Genomic DNA, 16,249 nt, shown 5'->3' with positions numbered 1-16,249 from the left:
TCAAACAATTTCACATATATTAACGAAACTGCCGCTTTTTATCGTAGCTTCTCGCTTTCTTCGTGATCAATACATTGCGTACACGCTCGGTGTGTGTGTGTACCGCACTGGTAAATAGTGGAACTACTATATTGAAAATTTCACGACACAATATTTCATTTTGAAATTTCGGTCGCTAATACGCAGCCGGTCGTTTGACGACGGAACAAGCGATTGTTGGTACTTTTAATGTTCGCGTCATTTCTTTTTATACAGCTTTTATTCAGTTCAGTCTTATTTACAGGCGCCGAGTTCTTAATGGCCTCTCTCTCTCTTTTTATTATTTTAACAACCCAAACGTATATAGGGAATGCCATTATACAGTATTTATATACTGGGATCTCTGTTCTTTCGTATTATTATACTACACTAGTAGTCTTAGCGCCCGTCTTATTACCTCAGTCGGAACCCAATTAGGCATCCAATTGCGTTTGTTCGCTGTTGGCTATTTTATTTATATGTCCTTTTCGGGGTTTTAACGGTTTATCGTTGCTCTTTGTCGTATATATGTATAATGTCGGTACAACTGAACAAACTAGGCTACTTTACCGAACATGAAGTCGAACGACACACAAATTTCTAGTTTCTACGTATTATTTGCGTTAGTTGGGACGCTTCGCCGGCACCCTCTAGCGCTCACGTTACTTAGCCGACGTCGGGTAACGCCCTTCTTCTGATGTAACATTTATCCGGTAGGTGGTGAGGACGCCGGTAGACGTCGATCTTGTAGCGCAAAGAATAAAAAACAAAAACCCCAAAAAACCAAAAAATTGAAATGAGATATATAGCATTCTGGAATCGGTATGACACGCTATAACTGTGTCCAGGCACATCTTTTATGGTGTTGTCATGGTATTTCAATTCTTGCTGCAACGATTGCTCTCGAAGCAAGATTTGTTGCAACTAGAAATAACATAATAACGCGCCATAGACGACGGCGAGTTACACAGACGAGCGATCGATTCGCATTTTGAAAGTTTGCCGGTGTGCAAAGAGCGAAGATGAAGTTTCTCCTGGCGGGAGACCGGGAGTTGCCCGTTGATGTCAATTCGCAACTCAAATTCATCGTCACCTAGACTCCAGTTTTATTTTATCTTTTATTTTCCAATTCTTCACCAACTTGACATGATTTGATTCGTTCGTCTAGTCGTCTGTCTACGCTGTGTCACCCTTGTGACGCCACCTTTTCACCCGATGCTGACTGGGAAATGTTGCAAATTCGCTCACGTAACTGTCGCTTAACGTAACTCACTAACGTTCAAAGAACTCTCCGCATAATGCTGGAAACAAAAAGAGTTGAATCATAGTGACAAATGAAACAAGGTTGAAAATGGAAATGTGGTTTTCCAGCTAAGCTAGAATTCATTTGTCACTTTTCGCGAATTCGATGGTGTGAAACGACCGTGAATTTCTTGGATGAACTTGTAATGCGATGGACATCATGTTTAACTCGCTTTCCGTTTGAGAAATGAAATCAAAATGAGAGACGCAACTTTTTCCCCCACGTAATATTTCTGTACAATGGGGATCACAATATATACAGGACCGTCTAAGTATAGGTTTGATCAACAGAGTTTAGTTTGTAGAGCAAACAATAGTTCGACGCCCTTGTTCTCGCTGCCAATCACTGGGCAGTAGGGGGGTCCTCTTGCTCACACATCCCGTACAAACAAAGTCTATGATTCACATCAATTGTACAACGCACAAAAGAAGTCGCAGTGGCAGAGCTATCGACCGATGGCGTGATGGACAGCCATATAAACAGAGAGTAAAGAAAAAAGAAAATAAAAAAAAAGTTTAACCTAATTTCAACTCTGTTTACGGCTCTCCTCGTGTTCATTACGCATGCAGCCGTGGCGAGGAAGCGCGACGCACACTGTGAATTTCTCGATTTATTAAAATGAACGTTGTTTAATAATCAATATTGTTCCGATCTTATATTGTAAGCTTATAGTTCTTTTCAGGGATGCAACTTAGCTGAAAACATGAAAGAATTGGCTTGTTTACCGACCCTTATCGTGTTTTGGGACTCTCCAAATTGACTTAAAAGAGTTCAGCTGAACGTTGTTTTCTTTCAGCCAATTTGTTCCGACCCCCTCTACTCCCACACGTCCCTCTTTGTCGATCTAAAAACGTATGGGGAAGGTGGGAAAAAGAACAAGCAATATACGTACTAAATACACACCGTAGTATACAATTTGATGGCGTGTCCAAAGTCGATCGATTGTCAGAAAAGTCCAAGACCCCGCTTGCCCCCTATGCGCTTCAATTTCCCAGCTAGGGTACACTCCCTCGCTTCTTCTGAAGGAATACTATACTATACCGTGTGCTTGTGCGTGTACACATACATATATACATATATACGTATATACAGTATTTATCTTATTCGATTAAGTGCGTGTTGGCGTGCGTGTCGGCGCATTTGCCGCACGGTTGCCCCATGTTAAGCCCTCCAACTGCCCCCCTGTCGGCCCTTTTTTTCTTCCTTCCTCTCTTTCTTTCTTTCTTTCTTTGACATCCTGTCGGGACCTTCTCAGTTTACCATCGGCTTATAGGACGGGACGACGTGGCGCAGAACGACAGATCCATCAGGGACAAGTCCATTTTCGTGATTATTGAGGATGTGATGTGAAAGACGGACGGTTAGCATCACGCCCTGTCGGCGCTGCCAGTAGAAATGACGAGCGGGTTCTCAAGTAGTGGGAGGCAATTTTCTTACAAATGGATTTTCAGATGAAAATCTGGATCTTTCTCAGAAAGTTTGGCTTTTGTTATTACCGGTCGCTGACTTGTGCACGACGGGGGCGTTTTCAATCCGCCACAGAATCTGTGGAAGCATTTCAGTGTTTTCTTATTACCTTTGCAATCGACATGATGGATCATAAAATCCGGTACGACTTTTTATATGATTGGGCCGTCAACGCAGAGATGTTTGATCCATAAAACCCTGGGAATAAACGAAGAAGTACGGGGCTTATAGAGATAATTTGGCCGTAAATATCGAAACGATAGTTCGATGATGGCTGGTGGTTAGAATGTTATTAACCGGAATCGTTGGTTTCTTTCTTTTTTCTTTCGGTGCGGTAGTTCGTTGACGGTCGGGGGGCCATGACTACTAGAATTTCAGACCAAGTCAGGAATAAGAGATATAGTGTTTCGCTCCCTGTACCGTGATGACATCGGTCTCGGCTTATTCCTATCTCACGAAGCAAATCCCTTGAACTTGAGGCACAATTTCCCATATATATGTCATTAGTCATGTATAAACCTTCAGTACGAACGCTGTAAGCTACAAACGACCAAGTTCCCTTGATGGTATAGGGATTTGAAAATGAAGCAACTGCTGCAGAGTTGCTGGATGGATCGCGGGACTATAATGTATGCTTTACAGATGCGGAGGGCGGTAAACCGGAATAAAATCTTTTTTATTTTATTTTTTAAATATATTTTTCAGCCTATAGTATAGGTATTGAAATTCGCCGTTGTATTTCCGTTATCAGAAATTCATTCCTGTAGTCGAATGAGTTGTTGCAGTCTAAATTTATGGGCCAGGGCATGTTTTTCATTTGCATAATACCTTGATTCTTCTTCCTCGTCTCTCCTCTCTCTCTTCAAATCGTATGTTAGAACTTTTATTCCTGCCGTTACATTAAACACTTTTGTACAAACTTTTTTTTTCCCGGAGTTATTTATACACACACTAGATCATCGCGGCGGGTGAATACGTAACGAGCAACTTTCTAGTTGAAAAAGATTTTCTTCTCAAAAATTTGAATGGGGCCTCCCGCTGTTCTGCCTCTCTCAGTTCATTTTGCTATCGACCAAAAACTCTTGTATAACTTGTAATGGAGAGAAAAGCCCCCATTTACTATAGTTAACAAAAACAGGGGGTGAAGAGAATCGCCGAAGAGAATGGAGAATATTTCAAACTGATGATGATTACGTATGAGTGACCTACTTTGAATGAAAACCAAACAAGGGGGGAAAAAAATTCAACTACTAAGCCAACGCTCCGGGGAGTCTCCCGGCTCTATTCATCACTTTTGGCTTTAGTTATTCGCCTCATTTTATGCGCGTATGTGTACACGCTCATATGATTGCAAGATACAGCACTCCATGCAATATAGCTTTGAAGGGTGCGAAATATTTCCGCTCTTGTAGCTGCTGACTGGGCAGGAAAATAATCAAGGCTTCTCAGTAAAAACACGCAAGCCAAACCACTCGAACCCCCCTCCATCAACACCAACCTCTTGTTGTTGCTTTTTTTTCTCTCTCTCCTTCTTGATGTCAATGGGACTTTTGTCGAATCTCTTTTCATTCTCTTTCACAGCATTTGACATCACCCCCTTTTGCCTATTCACCAACGAATCCTTTGAGCCTGATGGATTATATAACGACCGATGCAATAAATTATTCACTTCTCTCACAGTGTCACATGCGATGCCGGGTTAGGTTTGGTCGGGTGCTGAACTATATCGCGTACATTGGCGAATTCGAGTTGCAGGTTAACCGTGAAGCGTGAGACTTTGAACCTTCGGTGTCTCTCTTGTCTACCACTGACGATAGCATCTGTGTCTTTTGAAATCTAACTTAGTCGCGGATGGCGGATGAAAAATAAAGAAGAAGAGTTGGGACGGAGAAGTTGAGAAAAGTCAAATGTAGATTGTGTGTGTGCGCCACCAACTCGTCGCTAGTCGATTGATTAAAGTCTGGCAAGCCTTTTTAAAAATGGGTGGAGAGACCGGGAGAGACGGAAATCAAGTGCGCGACGCACTAAAAAAGTTGACTGGCAAAGACAGCCTCACCGGCGGTGGAATTTTAGGAAATACTCATTTCGTCCTATTCTGTACTTGAGCCCTGTGGATATTGCTTGGGAATTGTTATCATACCGTCAGGTGCGTTGGAAGCTTGGAGGAGACGACTACCAGACTAAGACCGACGGCTCTTATACGCTCGAGAAAACTTTGTCTGTCACATGATTACTGATTAGGTCGACTCTCCTGCTTGAAACATTATCGACCGGTTCCGGTCCTCGATCTGGAGTGGATTGTTTTGTTGCTGCTTGTATCAACTTTTACTTTTTCCCCTCGCCATCTTTCCATTCCCTTTCATCCCCTCGTCCAGGAACGAGGGCCTCTCAATCATCCAAGTCTTGGAAACTCATTAACTACGTCTCGAATTATTATCAATCAGTCTTTATTGAAGATTTGTTTTCTTTTCTTTTGTCAATCTCTAGGTATTAGCGGGCTCGACAGTGATGAGAAAGGGATAAGTTACACGGATGCCTTCCAAGGAAGAGCATCCGTATTCGCAGGATTCAGGACGGATGGATAGACACCAAACTAGTCTGCAAGTAAGTCCATTATTGTTAAATATATAGAGTTAGACGTCACGGCTATACTGGGCGTTGTAATATATAAAATAGTGGACTCGGTGCGAAGAAAAAGATGGAAAAAAGGATTGTTTTGTTAACGTGCACAACAAAGAAAAGACAGGAAAGAGGGGGTGAGCGTAGACAAAAGTACGAAACTTTGCTAATGTTTGGGTGTCAATTATTCTCTTTTTTTCCCCCTCTGCCACTGATGAACAATGTTTTTATACGTACATTCGCCATGAGAGATTTTTTGTTGTTGTTAATTACGCATAGCAAATTTTCTGCGGGTCGCATGTGCAGTTGTTATCGTCTTTTTTTTATTTTTGTTGTTTGTTCCCAACCACCGTCCAATCAATCTAGATTCTATTGTAAATAAATCAGATAGATACAGGGGAACCGAAGGTCTCGTCTCTCTCTGGAGACGAGAGGCGAAAGTTTCAAAATCCGTCCGCCTCATCTGACTCGGTTGCCCACCTTCTTCTTTCCCCCTCCTCCTCACTCTCTGTCTGCTACGTAGTCTGCTTGAATATTCCACCCACTTTATCGACTTAGTTTAACCGAATCGAGTAACAATATAGAGACTCTGAGCAGAAAGCTCGAGAATAACATGCTCTCTCTCAACTTGTATATGCGCAAAAGCTAAGGTCTTTCAATTTCTGGGCAAACTCTATTCACCGCCTTTATTCGACATCATCTCTTTATGCTGTTTCCCCGTGTTGGTGGAGGACTGGTGGTAGTAGCAGGAGTGAGTTCGTGTATACGGTCGGCAAAGTTGAACAGCATTTGGGAGTCTGTTGACCGGGCGTGTCCCAGAGCAAACATTGCAAGTGATTTATCGAATGCTGGGGCAACTTTGAGCTGCTGCCACTTGCTGGTGCAAGGCTATACTAGTAGAGTCTGTACTACAGTGTACAGCCAAAGGGAGTCGGGTATAGAATTCAGCATCGGTGACCTCCCAGCACTTGCCTGGAAGAGTCGGAAAATTGCGACATGCTCTCTAGTATTTCTTTTCGGGCAGGTTATTATGGAGAGATTAGATATAGCGCTCCTTGATCTTTGACGTTGACTGATAATGGAAGAATGAGAAAGAGACGTCGACGATGAAGAAGAAGAAGAAGAGGGGGCACCGACAGTAATGAAATTCTTGGCTCCTGAACGTTGGGCGGCACCTCGATCCCTCTTTGCTGCTGTATACTCCCTTTGACGCTGGCAGAGAGTCTCTCTAGCTGCGACCTACTTCTTGTTCTTTATCCTTCCAGCGCAACCCCTTTTTGCTCGTCTGCATTTGCCAGAGTCTCGCGGGCGAAGATGCGGAGAGATACTTGAATGTACCCGGCGATCTGAAAGGAGCCATAGACCTACTTAGATGGACATAATGACGATGACTATCGCATGTACAAAGTGGCCTGTATAGGAGAAAACCCCCCCGTCACTCATTTCTGTGTATAACTAATGAATGTATAGCGCCAGATTTCCATAGATAGGGTCTCCTCTGCAGGTATTACGAAAAGGGAAGACGATATTTTGACAAGGTTTGCTTAATATCTAGCGTCGTCGCCGGGAAGACGGATCGAAGAATATTGCCACCCAGCCATTGCCATACGAAGAAAATGTCACCAAATCACTTTTCGACTGGCTTCCTTATTCGCTCGCTCATCATCGACAGGGCCCCCCCTTCGTCGTCTCTTCGTGTCGCTGGGAAATGCTGTTAAGAGGGACATGAAAGAGGTCGAGGTGGAAATGGCAGATGGAAAGCACGGCTAGGATGGGGGGTGGATTGGTGATTGCCCGGCGTCGTCGTCGTCTTGGCTTCCGCGACCGGGCCAATCGTGAATGATTCAGCCCGGAGCTATTCCATTCGAGTCGATTTCCTGATCAGCGACGTATCCGGCAAAAGCTCGTCGTGTCTCTCTTGTTGCCACTCTACGTTTCTTTCCTTTTCGTCTTTTTATCTTTTGAACTAACGTAGATACTATACGACACTCTGTCGATCTCTTGCCCTTTCTCTCTCTCTCTTTTCAATTGCCCCCAAGATGGTTACAAACAACCGGTAGACGTCGTGTTAAGAGACCTCTGATGATTTGCGAGTCGTCCTAAATAAATACACCGTATGTGTGTGTTACCCGGGGAAAGTATTTAAGAGATAAAGGCGGAAGCTAGACTTGCTTTTGTTTCCACCCAAGTATACGTTATTTGTCTCTCCATTTTGCTGTTGCTTTTCACCAGCGAAGAGCTGCGCCTTTCGGGGACAGACATGCGATTCACGCGTGAGATCAATGCACACACAGCGCCATGGCAGTCGGCGTTTCGTTTGGTGCCATGCGAGAAAGAACCGAGGGTAGAGTTGTGTGAGGGTGGCGACCAGATATAGGCCCCGACGACGAAATCTCGGCGGGTAGAAGAAGGAGAAGACGCTGTGTATCATAAAATGCTAATCCCGTGTCTGTTTGAGGCCGCCCATCGTCGTTTTCCCCTCTTCTTCTATTGCCAGGCTGTTTATATGTTTCTATATAAATACTCATCCCAGCTCCCTCTCTCTCTCTCTCTCTTTTTATACGTGGATGTAGTGTATATGTAGTGTATGTACACAGCGTAGACACTAGGCAGAGCATGGCGACTTTTCGCTATATAGTGGTGTCTACACTTTATACAATATCGTATCTATATTTATATGTTGGTTTACTACCGTCGCGTGATCCGCATACTCTCGTCAATGGCCGACAAGTCCTTCTGTATTGTATAAATACTCCTTTGTTCATTCGCTTCAGTTTTGCTTTGCTGCTGCCTAGGGGTTATATATTTATACATATATACGTATAGTATACGTAGCTCCCCCTGTCTCTGGTGGAGGAGAGTCTATGAAAACTTTTTCCGGAGCGGATGAGTGGATCGATCCATCTCTCTCTCTCTTTCTCTCGGCACTCTTTTGACTCCTCTTTTCTTTTGACATCCTATCCGGTGGGCGTGAGTGTTTGCATAGCGCCTAATTTTTATATTTTTTGTTTCCTCTCGGTTCTTTTTCAACGTCAATATTTCCAAAACTCCATTGACCAACGTCTATTGTGGTTGCGTGTTTGTATTTTTCGTTGGTCCAGTTTGTCGTCATAGCAACCCCCCCTTGGACACATTTTTATTGTTTTTTCAATACCTCCAATGTTACTTGCTTGTTTGCATTAACTGGGCGGTTATTTTTACCCGCCATTTGGTAATATTTTTCTTAGTACTGCGACATCTTGAGACTTGTCAACTTTTCCGGGTAGAAACTAGAATTCTGTTTTTGTTTGCTTAGTTCCTGTCAATCGAAGAAAACGGTAGCATGGCGGCATTCTTGTCGAGCACGTCTTGGGTAGCACGAGTCGTGCACGCGTCATTTTCGGTCAGGAGCGAGCCCATAAAACCATAAAACGAACAAGAGTCATTTCAAGAAACTTGGAACCAAAGTAACGGCGTAGCGTCGGGAGCGAGAATCACGAAATGTAGGGGGTTTGACTCCTCTCTCTCTCTCCCTAGTTACACGGACAGAATGACACACACCGAGGTACAACACACACACAAGTTGCGACCGTAGATTTATGACATGACGTGGGGTATATTCTCTAGAAAGATATACATATAGCACCAGCAACAACCGAAGAGAAAACGATCTATAAGTGATTGTTTGCTGAGCGCCACAGTTTCAATCGGTTTCGTGCCGGTGCAGTTATAAGAGTCACGGTTGCTGAATCGATGCCAAAGGGATGCGCCTCTCACGCACAGGGCCCTACCGTATTCAAAGTCTGTTAGTGACGTACAGACACACACACACACATAAAGTTCATCAAATTAATATTTGATTTTCCAGCTAGAAGTTTTGGGTTGATTTGAAAAGCTCGGTAATCAACTCAAATTTCTGGGTGGAATTAAATCGAATAAAATTTAACTTGACGGGAGGCAAAGAACAGTTTGACGTGCACAGTATAAACTTGCCAGCCAAAACACAAAAACAACTGCTGATGGATTCATTTTATCTCGGCGGCTATAGCTCGCAGCTCGCGTAGAAGAGCAGTGAAAGTCGGCGTGCTCGTTAAGTGATCCATAGGCTTTAGTGGTACGTAGTCGTACTCTAGTGGAGAGTGAGAGCCGGACGAGTTGGAGCAGCAGGAGGAGTGCCGAGAGAAATGGCGAACAAAGGAATATGATCAAACACATGTTTTATGGATAAAGTTAATTCAGTTCGTCTCGTCAGAGTTAGTGGTCCGCCGCCACCGTCCCGTTCCGCACTTGTTTCTCACTGGGGAGGAGGTACAGCACGACGGGGGCCAAATACAATCACCTCTTTTCAAGTCACAACAATCAAAGAGTGGGCCAACTGAAGCGTGCCGATAGCACTCGCCAAACTTGTGTTTTGGTGATTCCATCCACTTGTGTTCTTGGCTGACTTTATTTGGTGCCTTATATTGCTTTTGTGTTTGTACACTATACGCACACAGCTTTTCTGATCCGAAACATCCAGTCGTTTGTTAACATTAAATACACTGCGCTGCGCGCCAAGTGCCGACGTCCTCGCCTGGGCTACTGATGAGCGTCGTATCAGATGAAAGAAAAACAAGTCGTGCAATTAAGTCCTTTTTTTCTTATGATTATGGAGCTAGAGAGAGAGAGGAGAGTGATTCTGTAATGTGCAACTTTTGGCTATTGGTGAAGGAAGGAAGAAATAAAACAAAAACATAACATGGCATAAACCCGTGGCTAGTTAATGCCAAAGCCCAAATAGGAAGTCGAATGACGAGTAGGAAAAGAGAAACGCCAAGAGAGAGAGTCTCGCTGCACAGGCCATAGGTCTCGAACCGACTGCATTTCCATTCTTTGCCGCAAAAGTGTCTTAGCCACCATATAATACTAAAGCTTGCCTACTAGCCCAGTAGCTACTATGACCCTTAAAAGAGAGAGAAAAAGAAAAGAGTTGGGATGAGACCGAGGCAGATAGATGAAGACAGCAAGTTCTTGGTTGGGTGGCTCATCCGCCGACCGATCATTGACGCGTGAGTGAGCCATATCATATGATGTGCAAGAGACAAACATCCGTAACAGGGATCTATAGAGAGGGGGGGAACACACTGCAAGCTTTCAAAAACATAAAAGAAAATAAACGGGGGCAGAAGAAAAATGCAGTTTCTTAAACAGTATGGAAATCGATCAAAACTGGTACATTCGAATACTTATTGATTCAATTTCGTCTCCTTTTGCTCCTCGCAACTTTGCGATATGGTCACTCGGTATTTGATTTTGAATGTAAATTTTCTTCTTTTTTCTTCTCTATCGTCTGCTTCTATTTGATCATCGTTTCCAGTATTTTGCAGTAGCACCGCCACCACCGCACCCCCGCTGCTGGTAGATTCAAACACGAGTGGTGTGCGGATGTGACGGCCACTAAAATCCGCTCGTCAATAGATTCTGGGGGATTGCGAAAAGGAATAGGAAAAACGACCGAAAGGGAAAGTGAGAATACATATTATAAAGCCATATCGGACGTCATTCAGCAACAACGCGTCGCTGTGCTTGACTGAGAGATGTGGAGAGAAGCTAAAGGTTATTTCGGGTTGTTGTTGGCCGAGAGGAGAAAGTTATCGATCCATCTGGCAATGACATTGTCCGGCAAAAGCCATGCAAGAAATCGTATCTCTCTCTATATATACACGCTTCGCATTCATCGGTCAACACTTTGTGACAACAAACTTAACAACACATAATGCCGATTTGATTCGATTTGATGAATGGCGCTTCCTATTCCGCCAGCTTCATGCCCCGTTTGACTCACTTAGCGCCTCCATGGCACTCTGTATCAAATAGTTCTAATCTATTTAATTTGATTTCCCTAGCTGTCATGGATTCGAATGAGAAGGTTCCTTTGAAAAAAATTAAAAAAATAAATTCGGTGAATGACATTGTTTGAAACCGGATTTCGGGGACGAGCGCTGGCGTCAATTGGCTTCATTTCCGGGTTGGTACGTGCCGGTATCATTTTAATTATTTTCATGAAAGACTGTATATACCTCGTCTGGGTTGGTGTGTTTATTTTTCTTTCTCCCGGCCGGTCATTAGACGCGCATGCAGATTGACATTTATGGAAATGCAGTAATGATGATGACGGAGGAGCAGGGAAGAATCGAGAATATTTCAGGTCCATCTTTCTATGAATTTTTCTTTATTCCTTCCTATATAGCGCAAATGCAGTGTGCCCTGCATGCATATTCATCTGCGTCAAAGTTTTACGTCAGCTGCCCGATTCTCACGATGGCGCCACTTTTTATCTGACGTCCCCTTTTAAAATTATTATCTTGCATTTCTTTTCTTTTTTTTTTCTCTTTTTAAACTTCCACCCTTTGATTCTTTGTCCGGTCCTCGCATTTTTCTCTTAAAAAAAAATGGTTTATTCTTTTTTTGCCGGCGTCCTTTTTTTGGTGAATGACAGAATATGGAAGAAGATCGGCATAAATTATCTGATCTCGCTCTCACTTTCACCCTCTTCAATTTATTCGGATGCTTCTATTGCTCCCAACTTTTAGAAACGCAATTCTCCAACTTATTCTTCAGTTATGACGTACTTTTTGCTCTTGTATTATGTATCGTGCGATGCATATTCCATCCTGGGCTAACTCGATGACGCCCCCTCTTGCCATCGTGCACAATATGTCTCAATATCAGGGATATTCTTTTCTATCCTCGACCCAACTTTGCGCTTTACTTTTTTTTTTAGCGTCTCATTATTCTTCTATTGACATTCTGCCTGTCGGTCTTGCGTCAAATAATAGCTGCTACGATCATTATCGATGAAACGCGATCCGGGAGCGGCATCTGACTCTTGGCAGACGTTCCCGTTGTGTGTGCTACCTAACAATCTTCCTTCGACCGGAAACGGCTCAATATGTGTGTGTGACTTTTCCGCGAAGTAATAACTAAGAGAGAGAGGAAGAAAAAACTAATTATAAGTTTTAGTTCCCTAAGACGGAAAAGTGAAGGAAGCTGGCGATATTGCAAGAGACGAGGGTAAGAGCGAAAAATGATCGTAGAGCGAAAAGCGAAGAATATGAAGTGTCACTGTCAGATGCCTGCTTCTGAAACGTAGTAACATAATTCATCGGCAGCCAACGAAGGCAATGACGAAAGCCTCCTCGTCGTACGTAGCGCTGCTGGCTCTCCTCGCTGGAAGCGCTTTGTTAGATTCCAGCCATTCTTATCAGGGTGATATCGATCCTCTTTTGCTTGCTTTTTGCTTATTACACGTACGAGGAATATAGAGGGACGTTTTTAGGGGGGAGCGGGGAAGGAAGAGAAAGAATTGTATATAGCAGACAGCCCAAAAATAAAGATAACGATTCCAGAAGTGAGTCAGCAGCGAGAAGAATTGACGTTGATCTACGTCTCGCTCTTTCTCTCGTATATGCCACGCAACTCGTGACCGAGAAGAGAAGGGACATCAATGTCGACCGGGAGTCATGATAGCTTTGGTAACTCCTTGCTCTTCACTATACTATCCCTCGCCTCCGTTTCTCTGAGAGATACCACCCACATCAGCTCGTCACTTTTACCCGCCACTGATTCAATCCGATTAGAAATCAAAGTCGAATGGCTGCCACGTAATCGTCTACATTATGGCTGCACCAACTTGGTCTCTCTCTCTCTCTCACTCACCCCTCCCCTCCTTCGCTCTTGATCCCATCCTCCCCTTCGTCTTCTTAGTTAACTCAATTAGAGGGAGGGGGAAATCGCTATTTGCATCGACGTATTCAATCAACGGGCGCCGCACTCCCTCCAATGACAGATGCCGAAAAGTTCAGCGGCAACGATTTCTTTATCGACACCGTGTCAGCACTAGACCAATCGGCCAAATGTTTGGCTATGCAACCAACTTCACACACGCCCATTTCTATCATTCATTTCATTACCAAAAAAATAGCAAACGATCCAATCGCGTTGCCGGATTTTTTGATTGACAATTTTCTACTTTACCGGGGGTGCATATCGTCATCCTCCCCTATACCAATTCATTATACAAAGAATTAGGGGAAAACATTTTGGTTAAAGATTTTTTTCCCGTAGGGAGGGTAAAGTACTCTTTTATATTTGATGAGATTTTTTTTTCTCGTACAATAATCGGATAATGGTAATATCTCCAGATAGATTCTCGCTGATTAATAGGAGTCAAACCCAATCACCATTTTTATTACTCGCCATCAATCAGCCAGCAAATGTCTCGGGATTTCTCGCTCGGATCTTTTCTCTTGGTAGCCCGCCGGCAGCAGTCAGCACGCGACAAAGTTCTCATTTCAATCGCGATTGCCAAGTTACTTTATGATCAATTGTATTTCCTAGGGTTATTACGTAGTTTATGCAAAAATTCAGACACAATTCCGCATTGATTTTTATTTTGGCGGATCTCCTTTTATAGTACTAGCTGTCTTACCGGTACAGGTTGGAGAGTAGTATGCATTCAAATATGCTTCGTGCTGCCAACCTATTCCGCATCTGATGCGGAATTAATTTAAGACGTATCTCCCCCGAAGGAATTCCATATTTGAAGTCATGGAGTATGTTCTCCGTGTTATTTGTCTGCGCAAAAGCACATAGAGTCAGACATAAGAATATGATTTCATTCGTAGAACGAAACATGCTTCGCCATTAAGTCGTCGTGCAAATTATACACTCGTATAATGGCTTTTGTTTGCGTTGGGACCCTGCTATGGACACTTCTCTACCAGCTGACGTCTGAGTAAGAATTATTCGAGCTCGATTGTTGCCATAGAGTTGATTCCACAGTCTCTTCGAGCGCCATCTTCTCTGCTTATTTATTCCTTATTCTAGGTTTATCTTTATTTTGCTTCGTGTTATTTTTTGTTTTCTTCTTCTTCTTCTTTTTCTTCTTCTGTTGAGCGATTGTCAACCTTTCCCCTTGACGTTTCGGTCCAATGGTTTCCAGATGCAGCAAAAGAATAGATGACTTTCCATTTCCCCCTTTGACATTATAACAGTTTCAAGTGCACGTACATACAATATGTATACATACCCGTCTATCGATTGTCCTTGGTTTATTGAAAAATCGCACAAATATTCATTTTTCCGAGATTAAACGTTGTCTTATAACTAGAAATAAAAAGGATCTGCCGCAGGAGACATTCTGGGAACTTACGTGCTGTTATATAATGTTATTATGTCTCATCGTCATCGATGGGTATTGCACACTTGTTTCAATGGAGATGTCGCGATAGCGGTAAGTCTAGAAGTGTCTGGTTCTTTGGCGGTTATCAGCCGACGCTCAACACCATCCGCCCGTCGACGTCAATGGGAAGAACCCGACCCCCGAAAAAGCTTATTTTCTTTTTGTCGATCGTGTTACCACTACCCTGTAGTAGGACGTTGATGTCTTCTTTGTTACTTGGATCTTTGGGCTGGGTCGCTCCCTTTGTCGATCACTTTTTGATTCTGACGTGCGAAACTTGGCGCTCGGTGGCTGCAAGAGATAAATAGACACGAGCCGCCTGTCTTTTGTACCGAGCACCAAGTTTTGCGTCTACATAATTAAAGCCGCTGAATCTTTTTGGCCGGTGGTTGATGGCGAGGTCGCTCTATTGGCCGCATCGGACCATAATGGGGGGGGGGGGCCAGTGACCTCCAAACTGACAGCTGAATGATGATGACCAGCGTCGATCAATATCTATTGGTATTCAGGAGATTGTCACCCCCAAAGGCTTTGAGCGGGTGGGCGATTCTCTTTCTTTTCGGGGGGTTGAATCTTGCGCCGGGCTCGTCCAGCGGCGGCGACGATATTCCCATAAATCAATGTCCAACTTGGTTGACAATTGCGCTCTTTTATGATTCACTTTTTCTTCTTTGCCCGCGACTGCGGACAGCAAAAGCGAAAGCGGGTGCATACATTATAAGAGTTAAGGGCGAGATTTTGCCTATATCCGCTCCCTTGGCTGGTTACGCATAAATTGAACAAGTCGAAAAGAGGAAGTCAAGAATATACAAGGAAGTCGAGAAAAACATGCGAGGGGACTTCTCGTCGCGTCGTGTAATCGCCTTCCTCTTGTCACGCTGAAAGGTCCCATTAGACGCGTATCATAAGTAATTGCGAGACAGACGAGCAATCTTCCTGAATCTCTCCTCTTCTTAGGCTCCCCATCTTGATGCTGTGTATCACATAGTTTTGACGAGTTGACACGGACACCCCCTCTTCCAAGATTTTAGCGTACCTCTCCCAAGTGCGCTGGCCTATACTCGAAGTCGACTCCCTCGGCAAGATGCCTTAAATGCCGGCAATCCCGCGTGTCGTAACCTGAGCAACGGACATGGATGCGACGGGTTCCGCCGTGTGAGGTTATACGATCCCTTCAGAAATTAACCATGCACAACAGTGATTCAGATTGGACCTGACGCATTCCATGTTTGAGTGCCATCCACGCGGACGGCTATTATCTACTGCGTTTGATTACAACCTGACCAAACTTGAACCCACGGGCTTTCTTTTTCGCCGCCTTCTTATACAAGCATTTAATGTCGGCTTGCTTTGCCACTCTTTTCATCCTGCACGTTGGATGGTAAAGCATGATTCTTTGACGAACTAAAAAAACCGACTCTGGTTGATCACATCATCCGACAATCTCACGGCGCCACCGCCACTACGGTTTTCCAAAACCGAATTTGATTTTTAAAAAGTTTTGTCCAAATCAAATAAAGAATTAAATTAAAAATTTATTTGATTAGTAATTTAAATAAATTTGGAATGAGATAAATATTCACAGTTAAATCAGAGCCATTTAGCTTGAAAGTTGCAACACTGTTTTACAGACGAAAAAA

General features: G+C 43.6%; 1 protein-coding gene across 1 annotated transcript in view; it reads left to right on the top strand.

Moving 5' to 3' along the window:
- Positions 1 to 16,249, top strand: part of LOC124188643 — a 119,397-nt gene that overhangs the window by 51,657 nt on the left and 51,491 nt on the right. The window contains exon 4 of the mRNA XM_046581424.1: positions 5,276 to 5,392. The gene's annotated coding sequence lies outside the window, so the exon portion shown is untranslated. The remainder of the gene's footprint in view (positions 1 to 5,275; positions 5,393 to 16,249) is intronic.

Source organism: Daphnia pulex, chromosome 2 (genome assembly GCF_021134715.1).
Source record: "Daphnia pulex isolate KAP4 chromosome 2, ASM2113471v1".
Lineage (NCBI taxonomy): Eukaryota > Metazoa > Arthropoda > Branchiopoda > Diplostraca > Daphniidae > Daphnia > Daphnia pulex.
The sequence above is the reverse complement of the archived record's forward strand: the minus strand, read 5'-3'. Positions and strand labels throughout refer to the sequence as shown.